The sequence below is a fragment of the Leptonychotes weddellii genome, chromosome 14 (assembly GCF_054177405.1).
Source record: "Leptonychotes weddellii isolate Sample4059 chromosome 14, ASM5417740v2, whole genome shotgun sequence".
NCBI classification, from domain to species: domain Eukaryota; kingdom Metazoa; phylum Chordata; class Mammalia; order Carnivora; family Phocidae; genus Leptonychotes; species Leptonychotes weddellii.
Genome location: NC_138382.1, coordinates 7327925 through 7344513, shown reverse-complemented (window position 1 = coordinate 7344513; position 16589 = coordinate 7327925). Strand labels below are relative to the sequence as shown.

At 42.1% G+C, this 16589-nt stretch overlaps 1 long non-coding RNA gene across 1 annotated transcript in view; it reads right to left on the bottom strand.

Annotated features, from left to right (window-relative positions):
* Positions 1–16081, bottom strand: part of LOC115942033 (uncharacterized) — a 56266-nt gene extending 40185 nt beyond the window's left edge. The window contains exons 1-5 of the long non-coding RNA XR_014139922.1: positions 15965–16081; positions 14414–14597; positions 13655–13750; positions 7056–9677; positions 3358–3409 (exon numbers count right to left, since the gene is read on the bottom strand). This is a non-coding gene — a long non-coding RNA (uncharacterized LOC115942033). The remainder of the gene's footprint in view (positions 1–3357; positions 3410–7055; positions 9678–13654; positions 13751–14413; positions 14598–15964) is intronic.
* Between the last annotated feature and the right edge of the window lie 508 nt (positions 16082–16589).

Sequence of the window (16589 nt, the reverse complement as noted above, 5' to 3'; positions counted from 1 at the left end):
TCATAGCCTTTTCATACCGGGTTCTTTCACTTAAACTCTTGCATTGAAGATTTACTCATGTCTTTTTGTGGCTTGATAGTTCATTTATTATTTTATTACTATGCCATTGTATAGATGTGTACCAGAGTTTGTTTATCCATATACCTATTGAAGGACCTCTTGGTTGCTTCTAGTTTGGGAAATCATAAATACAGTTGCTGTAAACATTCCTATGTAGGTTTTTTTTTGTATGAATATAAATTTTCAAAACAGTAACTTAAGTTTTCAAAACAGTAAACATGTAGTAGTTCAATCACTGAATGATCTAGTAAGACTACACCTATCTTTGTAAGAAAGCGCCAAAGTATCTTCCAAAGTGTCTATATTATTTTGCATTCCTACCAGCATTGAATGAGACTACTTTGTTGCTCCATATCCTTATCAGCAACTGATGCCAGTTTTTAAATTTTAGCCATTATAATAGATGTGTAGTGTTATTTCATTACTGTTTTAATTTGTAATTCCCTAATGACAAATAATGTTGAGTATCTCTTTACATGCCAATTTTCCATCTGTATATCTTCTTTGGTGAAGCATCTGTTCAGATCTTTTGCCCATTCAAAAACTTGTTTTCTTATTAAGTTTTAAGAGTCGTTTTTATATTTTGGATATAAGACCTTTATTGGGTATGTGTTTGAAAATATCTTCTCCCAGTCTGTGGCTTGTCCTTTGGTTCTCTTTACAGTGCTTTTTTAGACAACAGAAGTTTTTAATTTTAACAATGTCTGATTTCTCAATTTTTCTTTCATAAATCACGCTTTGCATCATATACTTACAAACTCATCATCAAACTCAAGGTCACATAGTCAAGGTCACTTTTCTCCTATGTTTTAGTCTAACAATTTACAAGTTTTGTATATTACATTCAGGTCTATGATCCATTTCGAGCTAATTTTTATAAAAACGTAAGGTCTGGGACTAGGTTCATTTTTTTAATTTTATTTTATGTATGGACTCCCAATTGTTCCGGCACCATTTGTTGAAAAGCTTTCTCCACTGCATTGCTTTTGCCCCTTTGTCAAAGATCAGTTGGCTATATTTGCCTGGGTCTATTTCTGGGTTCTCTATTGTGTTCCACTGATCTATGTGTCTATTGTTTCACCAATGAACACAGTCTTGATTACTGAAGCCTTATCATAAGTCTTGAAATTGGGTAGTATGAGTCTTCCAATTTTGTTCTTTTTTCAGTATTGTGTTGGGTATTAAGCTTTCCAAATGAGTCCAATGTATAGCCAATGTAAGAAACCCTGCCCTGGAGGCAGCTGGGAATAGAAGCAAGAACACGGATTTTAGAGCCAAGCAACCCTTTGTTCAAATTCTTAGTCTGTAGGCAAGCCATTTGAAATTCTGGAGCTTCAGTTTCCTTTTCAGGAAATGGGGGATTAAAATGCTTACTGGTAGGGGTTTTTGTTGTTTGTGTTTATAAAAGCAATTCCTTGGAAAACCCCAGCATAGGGATGAGCAAGCAGCAAGTGACTAGTCAAGATGAATTCCCTTTCCTTCATTTTGAGTGCTTTCTGGACTGTTTTCTTAGGGTATTCTTAGACCATTTAATTCCAAATATTATGAAGAACTGGCATAGTTTATTATTATGGAATATCTCCCAATAGATGCATAAACATGTAAGATGGGTTTTAATCCAGAGTTTTGCTTCTCCTGGAAACTGGCTGCCTAGACTAAAGAAATGAGCCTATTTGACAATCCTTTTTAGAAGGAAGTGATTCATGTTGAGCCCATGGGGAATTAATTCTGGTCTATTTTTTAACGATTTGGGGAAGAGAGAGGAATTTACTGACTGCATGGAAACAATAATGAGAATAAGTAGCAAATAGCACAAATGATTTAAAAAAAAAAAGAGGGTGAGGAAAGTGCCTTTTTAAAAAATAAGGTAAACAGGAAAGTGACATGGAAGGACATATTTTTGAAGCAACAATAGGATCTCTTTATGACTATACCTTTGTACTTCTAAAAATTGGGGCCATTGTTTCAGTACACATTTACATAAGTGAGATTATTAGGTAAAAAATACAGTTTCAAGATTTTTGTATAAATGTCTTATTTTCCAAAAATGCATCCTTCATTCTACAGAGAAAAACAAACAAACAACAAACCATACACAAGCAAGAAAACAAGGGAACAAACAAAAAACTAAAAGTCAAGAAAGGTGAGAAGAGGGGAAAAATAAAGGAACTGCATTTATCACCTACATTTATGCTCCAAGCTTGCTAGGAATTACACACATTTAAATAACTTACTTTTCATGACAAATTTAGTATCATTCTCACTTCATAGATAAGAAGTGAAGGCTCAGAAAACTAAGTAATGGGCCACAAAGCATACAATTCACAAGCCAAGTATGCCTCGAAACCAAGCACTCCAGCCCCAGCTCAAACATCCTTATACCATACTGCTCTAACCCTTTAATTTCTGAAAAGGAGAAAGAGCGTGAGAAAATTTTTAGCTTTCCAAAAAGATCCCCGAAGTTCCTAGGTATTTTATAAACTGAATTCTAATTTTCTTGTACAGATCTCCTAAGAATTCTGGTACTGCCTCCTTTAACACTGCTGAAAGGAAGGGGTTCTTTCATTTCTTGCAGGACACAGACAGGCACATTTTCACAATGGCCTCCGCAAGACGGTAACCCTCCTCTGGCACCTCCCCAGGAGTCATTAGTGAATCCCAGAGCCCTCCATGCCTGCTCTCAAAAGATCTGCCAGCCCAGCAGCAGCAATAATAATGAGACTCGGCCACTGTGTAACAGATGCTGGTGATTCACAGGCGAGAGGGCCAGGACTCAGGGTGCCTCTCCTTCCCACTGCAAACGTGAAGCCTAACCAAACTGCTCACAATAAAACTGGTGACAAAACTCAAAGAAAAGAAAATGTCAGGGGTCAGAAGTGGCCACGGAAAGCACTGTAGAACCCAATTAAAAGCTGGTGTTTTCCAGCTTCACTTGTGACGAGTATTTCTGTGCACATCCCTGCTTCCTCTCCCTGAGGAGAGGTGGTGAGACATAAACCAGCAGAGGGGAAAACACTGCCCCAAGAAAGGAGCTGTTGGAGAATTCACAGTAGCAGGTGCAATGCAATTTAGGAGTAATTAAAGATATTTGAGGAGAAAACTACCCTCGGTCATGTAAAGTAGAAGGAGATGGGGAAAATGAGGACTTAAATTTCAGACACTTTATTCATAAGAGAGACATATGGCTGTCTCCTCACAGTCACGCTGGGAATCCCAGGCGGGAGTGCTTTAAAAACCAGTTGTCTAGGGTCTGATCCTCCATTTTGCAAGTCTAGAAACTAAACTTTGTCTACTTACTCACAGCTACTCAGGTTCTCAGGGGATTCCATGCTCACTGGCTTAGAAGATCCTAAAACACAAACCAGAATGCCAAGGTGTGGTTATTGTTTTTCATTTGTAATATTTTCATTTGTATTCTTTTATTTATAGTAGTGGGAAAATTTTTTTCTATTAATTATAATACCATTGCAGGGAACCATCCTGTATCTGTTAGCTCTTGCTGTATAACAACCACATCCAAACTCAAAGACTTCAGGCAATTAGCATTGGTTTTTGCTCATGCATCTAGGGTAGTAGCAGGGCAATTCTGCTGATCTGGGAGAGGCTCAGCTGCTCGGGCACTTGTGCTCACCTGGTGGTTGGGCCACACGTGCTGGCTGATCTAACACATGGCTAGTACAGTCCGGCAATCAGCCGGAGCAGTAAGAGTAAAGGGGCCTTGTTTCCCATCACTGAGCAAGTTGGCCTGAGTGTGTTTCCATGGTGGCATGTTCAGACAGAGAGAGGAGGAGATAAGTATTTAAAGCCTCTTGATAACCTAGGCTTAAAAGTGGCACATCTTGGCTTCCAGCACATTCTGCGGGCACAACGAGTCACAAGCCAGCCTACATCCGAGGGGTTAATAAATAGTCTCTAGCTATTGACAAGATGAGTTGCCAAGTCACGTACAGGATACAGGAAAGGTAATGATTACCGCTATTTTGGCATCAACCTTCCATCCCCCCCTCTCGCAGGCTCTTAAAAACTGAATTAATAAGCAGAGGTCACTTGATAAAATAAAATCCACTACAATTGGATAGTGCTCAGGGGTTATTTCAATCAGGCTTCCAAAGAATCTGATGAACTATACTTGCTCCAAACCCAGAATGTACCAAACACCAGATTGTCTCTTTCCCTCCCCTATCCCCTCCCACACACCTTGAATGTCCATTTGGAGGTCATCTCTCAGAGTGGATTATTTCTGCAGATGCCTGCCCCTAAACCCTTCCATTATGCATTGCTTTTCACTGGCTTCAGTCTGATGGTGGCATCTATTTCCACATAATAGATTTACTTCCTGTAGCCACTACAATAACTACTACGTTTGGTTTTTAGTCAATAAAAATTTAATTGCTGCGAAAGTTGCTTCAGGAAGAGATAGAGGAAAACATTCTCTCTTCGTCTCCTGCCCCCTCCTCAGGAACAGAAAGGCAATGGCACTCGTGGAGTCTGGAAGAAGAACACTTTTCTTTTTTTTTCTTTCATTAGCAGATGCCATAATGACCAGAAATGTATAGCCCTGTGGTTCATAACCAAGTGGAAGAGCCCAAATGTCTGTGGGCCACACAGGTTTACTGCATTCACAGGAACATTTCCTCAAGTATCCTGGAACTGAAACCTAGTTATTTTGTAGCAATCCAAGGAACCCAAACCCTGTTAGAGTAAACTAGCATTTAGGTATTCAACGTGGCTTTGGAATGAGTCTTTCTGTAAAGATGAATTTTCTAGGTTACTGTTTCTTTACACAATGCCATCCTTATGAGAGCCCAAGGGAGAAATTTCTCTCTGATCTCAGAATGAAACAATTGGGCTGCTTCTTAGTACTTGGAATGGTTTTGTGGTGTCTGTTATTACAGATACTGTAGATCATGTATGTGAGGGCATCTCCTTCTTTGGGAAGTTCATCACCAAAGCTGAGACCCATCTCTGGAAAATCTATAGGACTTTTTGGTATGAATTTTAGATATTAACCTCACACCTGACTTTGCCTTATCTTTCCTAGTTCTATGTACTCCCTATTCTGCCTTCCTTACTCAATGATTTTTATGGTTTTTTTTTTCCTTATTTAAGATACTTTTTTCTAAGTAGGCTCCACACCCAGCGTGGAGCCCATTGTGGGGTTTGAAATCACAACCCTGAGATCAAGACCTGAGCTGAGATCAAGAATCAGATGCTTAACTGAGCTCCCCAGGTGCCCCTATTTAAGATACTTATTAAGCAGACTTACAATGCTTTTTGAAGCCTAAGAGAATAAAGAAGCAAACAAATAAATAAATACCAATTTCTCAAGAAAGTTATAGTTTAATTTTTTTGAATGCTTAAAAAATTCTTTGCTTTTGTCTACCTTGATGGGACTCTTCCTTTTCGATTTCAGATACTGTGGCCTGAGTTATTCATACTTCTCAATGGTTCATTATCATCTTTGATCTAAGACGACCCTTCTCATTTTCTTTCTTTCTTCCCTTTTATTTCACTGCTATTCCTCATCTGTCCCAAGGCAACCATTTCAATGTGATTAATGCAAGCTCTTTTGCTACTCTGTGTTCTTATACAACATATAGTTTTATATGCATAAATCCTAATGGTATGCAACTATAGTTATAAACCTCAATCTGTTTCTTTTTCATTCAGCCCATGTTTTTAAGACCCATATATTTTTCTAAGGGTACATCTACTCTGTTACTTCTCTCTGCGGGAGAGCATGAACCCAACACATTTGGCCTCTCCACTCCCCAAACTGCCTCCAACACCCTCCCTGCCTCCCCCTCCTCCACCACCACCACAAATAGGCTGTGAGGACAATCCTTAAACACAGGATGAACAGTTTTGAGAGTGACAAGGGTGCTATTAGTAATTCTACCAGGACAGCAGATGTGTACTCTCCTAGTACACGTCTAGTACCTAGTACACACTGTCCTACGCAAGCTGAAATGCCTTGTCACCTTACTCATATAGGACCCTTATGACCTCTGTGAGAATCCCCTCTTGATATGCACCCAAAAGTGGACTTGTTGGGTCAGGAAGTATACATAGACCTAATCTGCTATTACCACCAGAGTCCCCTGCAGGATTTCTAGACCAGTTTACACTCCCATCAGCCGTGGGTGAGGGCTTCCATGCTCCCATGTCTCCGTCAACACTTGGCAGTACGCTGATTTTGCCAGTCTAGTACATGTAAAGAGATGCCTAATAGTTAATTTAACTTGCATTTTCCTGTCAACTGAGTTTGAGCATCTCTTCATATTCTTGTTAGCTTTTTGCGTTTTTCCTTTCTGGAATTTTGATCTTGTATCTTTGCCCATTTTCCATTGAGGTATTTGTCTTGCTGATTTGCAGAAGATGGTACTTTTTCTAAAGTGAACACACATTTCTTTGTCTTCAGAAACTGCGTAAGCAGCCTGACTATCCTTTCTTGCAGAACTAGGGTCACATGATGATGAGCATATGGATTGCTGGGGTTATAAGATGCTATGAAACATACAGTTTGAGAGAGACAAACAAATTATAATGGACTGAATGGTGCCTCCCCCTCTGAAAAAATTCATATATTGAAGTCCTAACCCCCAATGTGACTATATTTAAGATGTGGCCTTAAATGAGGTCATAAGTGTGGGATCCTAATCCATTAAGGCTTGTGTCCTTATAATAAGAGAGAGACATCAAGTCAGTAGCATGCACACAGAAATGTTTACTTCAGGTGGGCCTCCAAGTCAGATACAGGTAAAAATATCAAACTCATTTAAATTGCTTACCTTTGGTGCCTGGGTGGCTCAGTTGGCTAAGCGACTGCCTTTGGCTCAGGTCATGATTCTTGGGTCCTGGGATCAAGTCCCACATCGGGCTCCTTGCTCTGCAGGGAGCCTGCTTCTCCCTCTGTCTCCGACTGCCATTCCCCCTCCTTGTGCTCTCTCTCTCTCTCTGTCGAATAAATAAAATCTTAAAAAGAAATTGCTTACCTCTTCGGGCACTTGGAAGCCACAGAACTTGCTGTTTAACACTTGGAATGTTTTATAAAAGTTAACCAGTGGTGTCATTTCCAGGAAACTGTTCAGGATATAGGCTGTTTTCAGAAATCAGGTATTTCTTCCTCTGGAAAAAATCAGTGAATTTTTCATTTTCATCCTTTTTTGTTCGTTCTCTCTTTCTTCTCTTTTTTTAACTTATGTTCCGAAGTAATGTCTTTCCCTGGTACCACCAAGTTTCCTAGAGGAGGATACACGTGGCTCAAACACATGTGTTGTTCTTAAAAACTTTTTGCTTCTGCAATTCACAATGTCCGAAGACACTGGATCTTTGGGTCTATGCTTTGTCCAGCTGGCAAGAGTTTTTCATGGGTCCTGTAGAATGGTTTCAGGGGTACTGCTGGTCATTGTGTTGCTTAACTGTACGTTTTCAGGAACATGTCTAATGCGAACATTGTGATCAGTTCCTACCAATGTGTAAACTCCAGTAGAAATGATTTACAATACCTAATATAACACCATGTGGCAGCATTCTACAGAACTGAGCTTACCCTGCTGGACCTGATATCAGACCCTGATATCAGACTTCAAATCTCCAAGTTCCCAAACCTTCGGCGGAACTCCTTTGAAGTCCTAATGCATATCCTGTGTTTCTACAGAAGTTAATAGAACTTGGCCCAGCTTTTAGTAACTGGTCCCCTCCTCGGCCACCTCCTTTACCACCCCCACCCGCACTGGATAGCTGACTTCTGGTCCTTCAGGAGGGTACACTCCCTTAAACTTCAGATACCTAGAAGACTGTTTACCTGTTCCCCATTGTAGTATTGCTCTTTCCTTTTTATTTCTCTTTGCCATTATATTTCTTTTTCACTGTTATTATCCTATCTGCTTTCCCTATCTGCCACTCCCATTCATAGATGTTCCCCTTGTCTTCTCTTTTCTATCTTCTTTTCCTGTTGCTTCTCTCATGCTCTCTGGCTTTTGGCTGAGCAGAGCATCCATTCATTCTCAGTTTGGCCCTACAGAGCAGGTCTCCTTCCATCCCCTGAAATTACCTGGCAAAGCTGTGTGTGTGTGTGTGTGTGTGTGTGTTTGTGTTTGTGTACACGTGCACACGTGTATGTGTTTTCCTGGAGTGAGGACCGCGGCAGACCCTATGGCTGTTCTACACCCCCAACAATTCCCAATTCCCTATGTCCTTGACTTCCTTTGCCATAGAGGCTGAGAAGCTGAAAGTTTTCAATTTGCCAACTTTCTTTGTTTTGACCAATGAGAAGGAAAACATCCTTTCTTGAATAAAAAGCAAAGCCTCACTAGGAGAAAATCCTTTGCGCTTCATTCTTTCCTATGATTTCTGCCTGGAATGTAATGTAAAGCACAGACAGAAGCAGCCAGCTAGCAAACATGAGGCTGCCAGCCTGGGGATGAAGACCCATATATGAGGTAGAAGGGCAGGAAGCTACAAAGAGTTTTAAGTCTCTAATAGCATCCTGTGCCCCCATCCTAGCTCTGGACAATCTACCTCCAGACATATTTTTACATGTTATGAAATACACACACACACACACAATTTTAAAAAGAAGATATAAAAATATAAACAAAAATTCTGAAATTTTCTTCCTGTTCCCTGATTGCTTGGTGTATGACCTAGAGGCAAGCAGCCTATTTTGGAGGCCTCTGCTAAATAACCAAGGCATTGCTATTAACAGAAATCGGCAAAAGTTAAAACAGCAATGATGCAGAACGGGGGAGATGCCCAGAAAAGTATACTCTAAGATAGGGTGGTAACATTCAGTCATTTTTGTTTTATATGTAAGTGACTGGAAGGATATCCATAGCATGCTCATGGTGGTAGCTTTAACCTAACGTGCGTTCCTAGCTCTCCTCGTCAACCATGTACTAACTTGCAACAAGAAAAAGAAAAAGAAGTGTTATTTCAAATTTCCCAATAGTTCAATACAGGCCCTCCCTCCCTTCCAAAATTTACTTTTTCCTTCCGGGTGCATGCTGAGTGTCTCCCTACATTGCACAGATGTGCTCCACCATGAGCCCCCACCTGTGAGGACAGCCAGGCAAGTGCAGTGGCGAGGACTAAAGAGGATGAGGGCTCATTGCAGGTGGCCTCCAGCCTGCTCTGGGGTGGAGGTGGGTGGGGTTGGAATAAGGAAAATGAATGCCCTGTGAAGCATCACCCTTGGTCATGAGGCAATCCTCCTACGTATCAGGGGAGTTTTCCCATGTCTCGTCCCACTTATCACCGAATTGTCCCAATTCCTATTCTGTCATAGAATGATGGGCATTTAGCCCTGGAACACCTTCTAGTGCACTCCTGCCTTTTCCGAGACAGAAGAGCAAGCTCTGAAAGTGAAGAGTATGTCCAAGGTCAAAGAAGACATGTAGGCAGCAGAGTGGGGATCGGAACCCATTCAGATGCTCACATCCACCATCGCTACCACCCTGACTGCCTCAGGAAGTCCTTCTCGCAGGTTGGCATTGCCCCAGAGCGCCATCTACAGAGTCTCTTACCTTCACGAAAGCCCTATAAGGTAGGTGTTGTCCCGTGCATGTTAAAGTTGAAGAAACTAAGGCTCAGGTAGGTCTTGTGGTTTTCCAAGGCTAGAAGGAAGCAGAACCAGGAGGTGACCTCAGCTCTGTCTAGCCCTTTCCATTTCAGCCGACTCAAGACGGTGTATTCTGATGCTACGCATGTTCCTACAAAGTCATTTCCCACAATTCCTCTAGAGGGGTCCTCAGCTACTGGAGTCTCAGGAAATCATTTCAGTGCCACCTCCCTCTCCCCTTCAGTGCAAAGAATCCTTCCCGAATGAGCCTGTTCTCTCAGCAGCTGGTGGTATTTGATTTGATTAACACCCTGGGACCTATCACCAGATGTAAAGATGATGCCTAATTAATTGCTTACATTAAAGAGCTGGCACTTCTTGCATTCAGATCACACTTTCAGCTTCAATCATGTTTTCATTTCAGCAATAATATTTACATGATCAGCAAATAGTTGATTCATACTCCAGCGTGGACCTAAGCTGGGTGTGGGACTTCCCTAAGCAGATGTCCTTGACAGGTGTAAAGAAATAGGCTTTTTTTTTTCACAGCAAGAGCCATGAGCAAGCTCCTCTACTTGTCTTTCAATAAAAAAAATCATGCTTGGGGCGCCTGGGTGGCTCAGTCGTTGGGCGTCTGCCTTCGGCTCAGGTCATGATCCTGGGGTCCTGGGATCGAGCCTCGCGTCGGGCTCCCTGCTCCGCGGGAAGCCTACTTCTCCCTCTCCCACTCCCCCTGTTTGTGTTCCCTCTCTCGCTGTGTCTCTCTCTGTCAAATAAATAAATAAAATCTTAAAAATAATAAATAAATAAAAATAAAAAAAATCATGCTTGAATCAACAAATATTCCTTGAGCACTGACCTGTTCTGTGTCAGTCATTCCATTTCCAAGGCCCCATGGGGGCCAAAAAGAAGTGCACTCACTAAGAAGTCACATTAGACTTAACTGTGTTTTCTTCCTTTTTTTGGTCCAAGATCTAGATGCCTTGATTAAGAAAACAGACTCGACATTAGACATGTCAAGTTTCAATAGGCATTTGCTGAGGTCTCCCAAGATCTTATCATGCAGGAGATCGGGGAGTTTGGGATGTGAAATGACTCCTGGGATGTGAATGGGGGGTCAAACTGAAACGAGGTGAAGTGCCACCAGACTATCCTACACAGTATCTTTAATCAGAACGTGGATAATGATACAGAAAGGCAAGATTCTACCTTCTGACAGCAGGAAGTTGGAAGGGATAAGGCAGCAGTTTGGATGGCAAAGTTCTTGACAGTGGGCAGAATTCTAACACCATGAACTTGAGTAAGAACAAATGCCACAGAACCACCAGAAGCACTACTCCACAGAGAAGGTGTGGCTTTCTGGAAAAGGCTTGACTGCGATGAGCCACAGCTTAACCCAAGGCAACGGTGTGAGGTGTGTCCCAAGTCACTGATGCATCCACTTGACTGAATTTGTGAAGCATCTACACTTAGGACCGGGAGAGTCCTGCTCTAATTTTCCCTAATCCACTCACCCTCATGTAGTGCACCCAGCTCAGCTGTAAGAAGGCTGACTGTACACTGTATTGTTCTAATCAGGACATTTTTTAGAATGAAAGGGTTTGCAGGTATAAATTAAGCCTGGAAAATAGGCATCAGTGAAGACTCCTGGACAAACTGGGGTCTATGTTACCTACAAGGGATGTAGACAGATTGGAGGGTATTCCGGAGGAGAGGCTCAAGGATGAGGAAGCCTCAAAAATGGATTAAAAAATAGATAAATCTTTGAAGAAAGAGATGGTTAGTCTGATGAAGAGCAAAGTTTATATGAGAGCTACTGTGAGAAATTATAAGGGCAGCATGCGGAAGAGAGGGGACCTGGGGGTTACAGGTTCTGAGGGGTTCTACTCTGGGGTAGCCAAGTTACCTCCAACAGGAAAGACTTTTTGGAAGCATATCTGGCTATATCCATCAGTTTCTGGATCACATGCCTACATAGTTCTTCAAAAAATTCCACCAAAATAGTAATACTTCCTTCTTAGTGAAACCCAGCTATTTTCTTTAAAAGTGTTATTATTGTGTAAATATACGGTGGTGGTTCTTTCTCTTTTCAGAGAGAACTTATTTTCTGGAAGTTAGACACACATCAATCTGTGATTCCCTGGGCCCCCGCTGTAGTTTTGTGTTTTATATATGCTTTTCAGGGGACTATTGAGAGGAGAATTCTATCCAGTATTCTCCTTTGTACAGACCAACACAAATATCATATTACACAATAGAAGACCCCAATGGTTATAAGATGCATCACTATTATCTGCCATTAAGGAAGAGGAAAAGATACCGCCAAATCAATTATACCCCAAACTCCTTCACATCCGACTGACTGTCTTGGGTCACTTTTCAACTCAAAATTGGCATGTTGTTCCCATTTTCCACATGATATTTGTGTCTGTGTCATCAACAGCATCAAGAATGCAGTATTTCTTTAAAAAACATACCACTATTTTCTCTAGAATTTTCTTCCAAACAAGTAACACTTGATGATCTGAAGATTTGATGTTGTTACTTTTTTGATCTAACCAGCAAATGTAGGTTTTCAAACAACAAGGATTGTATTCTTTCTTCAAATAGTCCTTAAATTGTTTGCTGACTGAAACTCCAAGGGACACTGTCCAGTCATGCCACCATGAACAACAACAATATCTATTCTGCATAGACAATGACAACTACTTTCCAAATGGCACCTGGCCAAAGATGCTTGGGATATTAGAATGTGAAGTGTGGGTGTTGTAGAGTAAAATACAGTAATTCAATCTGCCTGTGCTCTTCTGGCCTGGGTTATACGCTTTACCTGCTCTGGGGTAGCTAAGTGATAACCTCTATTGGTTCTTCTTTACACCAATTAAGAGTCTCCTCAAAAGCTCTCCTGGGTTGTCTGTATTTCCCCTTTATGCTCAGCCTTTCTACTTTGGAAGTATTCCTAATTTTTTCATTTCAGCTAGCTTTCCACTTTATGCCCATCAACTGGTGGAAGGCAAAGCAAAAACGAGAAGGTCAACCAAGGTTTTGCATCGCAAAAGAAGGCATGCTTCATCTGTGCTTTTATGAAGAAGAGCTATGTGACTTGATAGTACAGAGGTAGTTCTTAGCTCTGACTGTGAAGCAAAATAATTGGTAAAGATTGTTTTAAATGTAGATTCCAGTGGGCTATCCCAAGACCCACTGACTCAGACTCTCAGGGGTGGGGACAGAATTGAGGGAGAGCAGGCACTTGTATTTTTAAAAGAGTTCCACCGATTGATGTGATACGTCACATAGGTTGTAAACCTTTAGGAGGAGGAGGACATTGGGCGTTTTCCTGTTTATGCAGGGACAATTCTCCTGACCTACATGAACACAAATGTGCAACTCTAACTGTGTTGCAGAAAACAAGTCCTATGGATGGACCCCCATTTTTATTCAAACCATACTATTCACACCTTTCTGTGCTCAACATGATTAAACCAAGGGGTAGGAAGGATATGGCTATGAATGGGCACGGGATGGGCATGGCAAGAGCACGGGCAGGAAACAAAGGATGAGATTTTCTTTTTCCAGCCTTCCAACCATCCCAAATGCTGGCTGGTCTGAGGCCATAGGGGAGGTGGCCTCATCCTCCGTTCTCTGGCCACAGCTTTGCAGGACCATTTCAGGAACAAAACGATTTGGGCATAATTCTGGTTCCCCGACTTGGGGATAGTCTTTAGCCTTAGAGTGGAAGGCTGTACTAATGAGGGCCTACCCTCAGAAAATGTGCAAATCCCTGCACCAGAGGACCCAGGAAGAGGTTTTTTATGGCTGTGGGAGAGTCCTGATACTCTCTCCTTAATCACCTCCTTTCCAGCAAACGTTCTTCAGAAATTTATGTCAACATTAACCCCCCACCCACCCACCCACCCATCTTGTCTAGGGTAAGTAAATAACCGTCGATTCTACTCTTAGATATATGGCCTTTTAATTATGCCAGGGAATTCAGAATGCAGTTTCCACACCAAAGCCCAGATCACCTCTGACCTCTTAGATCCAGGGACCTCTCGCTTATATCCAAGAAAGAGTCTGAGACTTGTTGTCTCCTGTGAATTTCTCTTCTTTCTGGGCCTAAAGCAGGGGCTGAAAGCAAGAACGCAGGAGACACAAATCATTGCAAATCAGTGCTGATGGCTGAAATAAATATTTACGTTGTACTTAATGCTTATTCTCTTGCTCCCATGTATTGAACACACATGATGCTCCAGGCCCTTTATCTATATTATCTCATTTACTCCTCACCGAAACCTATGAAGTAGCCTGCACTGTTCACCCCTGTGGCAGAAACAGACTCAGGTTAAGCAATACCCCCAAGGTCATGCAACAAATAAGGGCTGAAGTCAGGAATTAATCCCAGATCCTGTTCCAAAGTTGAAGGTCTCTCAAACATTGGTTGTGTTGGAAAGACAGTGAGGAAAAAATAATATGGGAATGATGGATGGTAGACGGACAGATCAATAAATATGTCATAAATACATCAATACACATAGACGCATGAATATAATCGAGACTATCAAACAAGCTAGGTCATTATTACACGGTGACTTGCACTGTTTTGTATGTTTGAAAAAGTTTGAAATAAAGCGTTGGGGTGAAATAGAAAAGCAGTGAGGCAATCAAAGCCATGCCAATTCAACATTCTTTCAAGGATCTGTCTCATGTTTCTATAATGATGTGTTTTAGAATCTTAAATTGAGTCTGACAAATATGTATCAAAGCTTTATGATGTACCAGGCACCAAAATACCTGCTGGCCTAGGATGCTACATTCACAGTAGGTGCTGTGAGGACACAAGCCAGACCCCTTCTGGGTTCACACGCAGCAGCTGACAGTAACTCAGCCTGAGATCCAAAGCCAATTCTGATAAAGGGCCAGAATCCATGTGTGACGTGCTGAAGGAACACAAGGATGGAGAGGTCTGGAAAGGTGCCTGGAAACAGATGCAATCTGAATTATGCCTTGGAAAAAAAATAGGGAAGAAGTCAAAATGTCTGAACGGTGTTTACTCAAAACACTTCTGACCCCAAACACGTGGGGCCCCTCCTCCCCACACATACAACCAATTCTCCAGTACCAGCTGGGTATCCTGCAATTCAATTCACTTCTGACACTGTCTGCAGTTAGAGTCCACAGGTTAAGAGCTCAGTCTCCCAAGACTGCCCTGACTTCAGAGGCCAGTTGAAGGTTGTGGGTTCTCTGTTACCACGCTAGTGGCATTTTTGAGCACCGGGGACTCATTTTAACACTTGCAATGCTGGGCTGATGCATTCAACTTGTAGAGATTCCTTCAGACTATCTGCCTTGGAAACCACTTAGCCATTTCTGTTCTGGGGTTTGGCAGTCTCCTTGAGCCCTACAGGAAAGGGATGCACCCACTACTTTCTCCCGGGGTGCTTGACACAAAGCCTCTTTTCAAAGGAGAGAGAGGCTACCAGCTTCCAAGGGCTTTCTCTGCTTCTCCTCTACTCCACCATCTTCCTTCTCTCTTCCTCACCTCCCTATCAACAGCTGAGAGCTCCTGCCCTGCCCCTGGATCTAGACCTCTCCCTCCCTCCCTGTACACAAGCAAAGCTCATGTTCTACCAGAGGCTAGAAGCTTAGCTCCAACTCATCATATAATTACTATGCCAAGTGCCCTTAGGGTCTTGGCTTTTGAAAATTAAAAGCCCTTTCCCCCCCTATTTTTTGGTAAAACTCCTTTTTTCCCTGATACAGTAAATGATGCCTAAATGGGGCTGGGGTGGGCTGGGGTGGGCTGGGGTGAGGAAGAGGCAGAGGCAACAGGAACTGCCAGGGAGGAAAAATCAGTTAATATTTTTAAAATATCATTCTGTCAGTGTTCTTATCACCGCCTTTAAATTTGGTTCGTCCCTTGAGCAAAGAGGGAAAGACTTACTCCACACCCTCCTTCCTGTTCTTGTGTCTCAGAAGAATTTTGATTCCACGTGACCTGCTCTCGACTAGAGGCTGAATCCCAAGGTGACCCTAATTCCAAAAGAAGATGAATCTCACACCTTGAGAGCTGCCTCGGTCTTAGTTACCACTGACTCTCTGGAGGTTTTTCTCAGGAAATACAGCAGAAGGAACCCCAAATTGCTAATCACCAAAGTGTATAACAGTTTAGAAATATAACAATTTATTTATGTTAACGGTATGGCTGGTGCGCCTTCTGTGTATTCTCTGCACAATTTTAACACGAGGCCCTTAATTTGGGGCTATGTGCTTCATGAGTTTCCTGTGCCAATAATCACCACAGGGAATTCAGTATTTCCCGCACTGCTACCTGTCCACATGCACTTTGTCTCTTGCCCCATTTGATGAAACTTCCAATTCGCATCCCTGTGGCATGCCTTCATCTAGATCCCTTCTTCGGTTTAATTCTCTTTCTGGTCCATATGACAGTCTTCTATATCAAGCATGGGGCCTCAAAGAGAAATAATTTGTCAGTTAAAAAAAAGAACTGAGGGGCGCCTGGGTGGCTCAGTTGGTTAAGCGACTGCCTTCGGCTCAGGTCATGATCCTGGAGTCCCGAGATCGAGTCCTACATCGGGCTCCCTGCTCGGCAGGGAGTCTGCTTCTCCCTCTGACCCTCCTCCCTCTCATGCTCTCTGTCTCTCATTCTCTCTCTCTTAAATAAATAAATAAAATCTTTAAAAAAAAAAAAAAAAGAACTGAAGCCAAAAATGCAGATGTTTGAGGAAACTATAAAATATAACTTGATTTAGATGTTGGCGGGGATGCGGAGAAAGGGGAACCCTCCTACACTGTTGGTGGGAATGCAAGCTGGTGCAGCCACTCTGGAAAACTGTATGGAGGTTCCTCAAAAAGTTGAAAATAGAGCTACCATATGATCCAGCAATTGCACTACTGGGTATTTACCCCAAAGATACAAAAGTAGGGATCCGAAGGGGTATGTGCACCC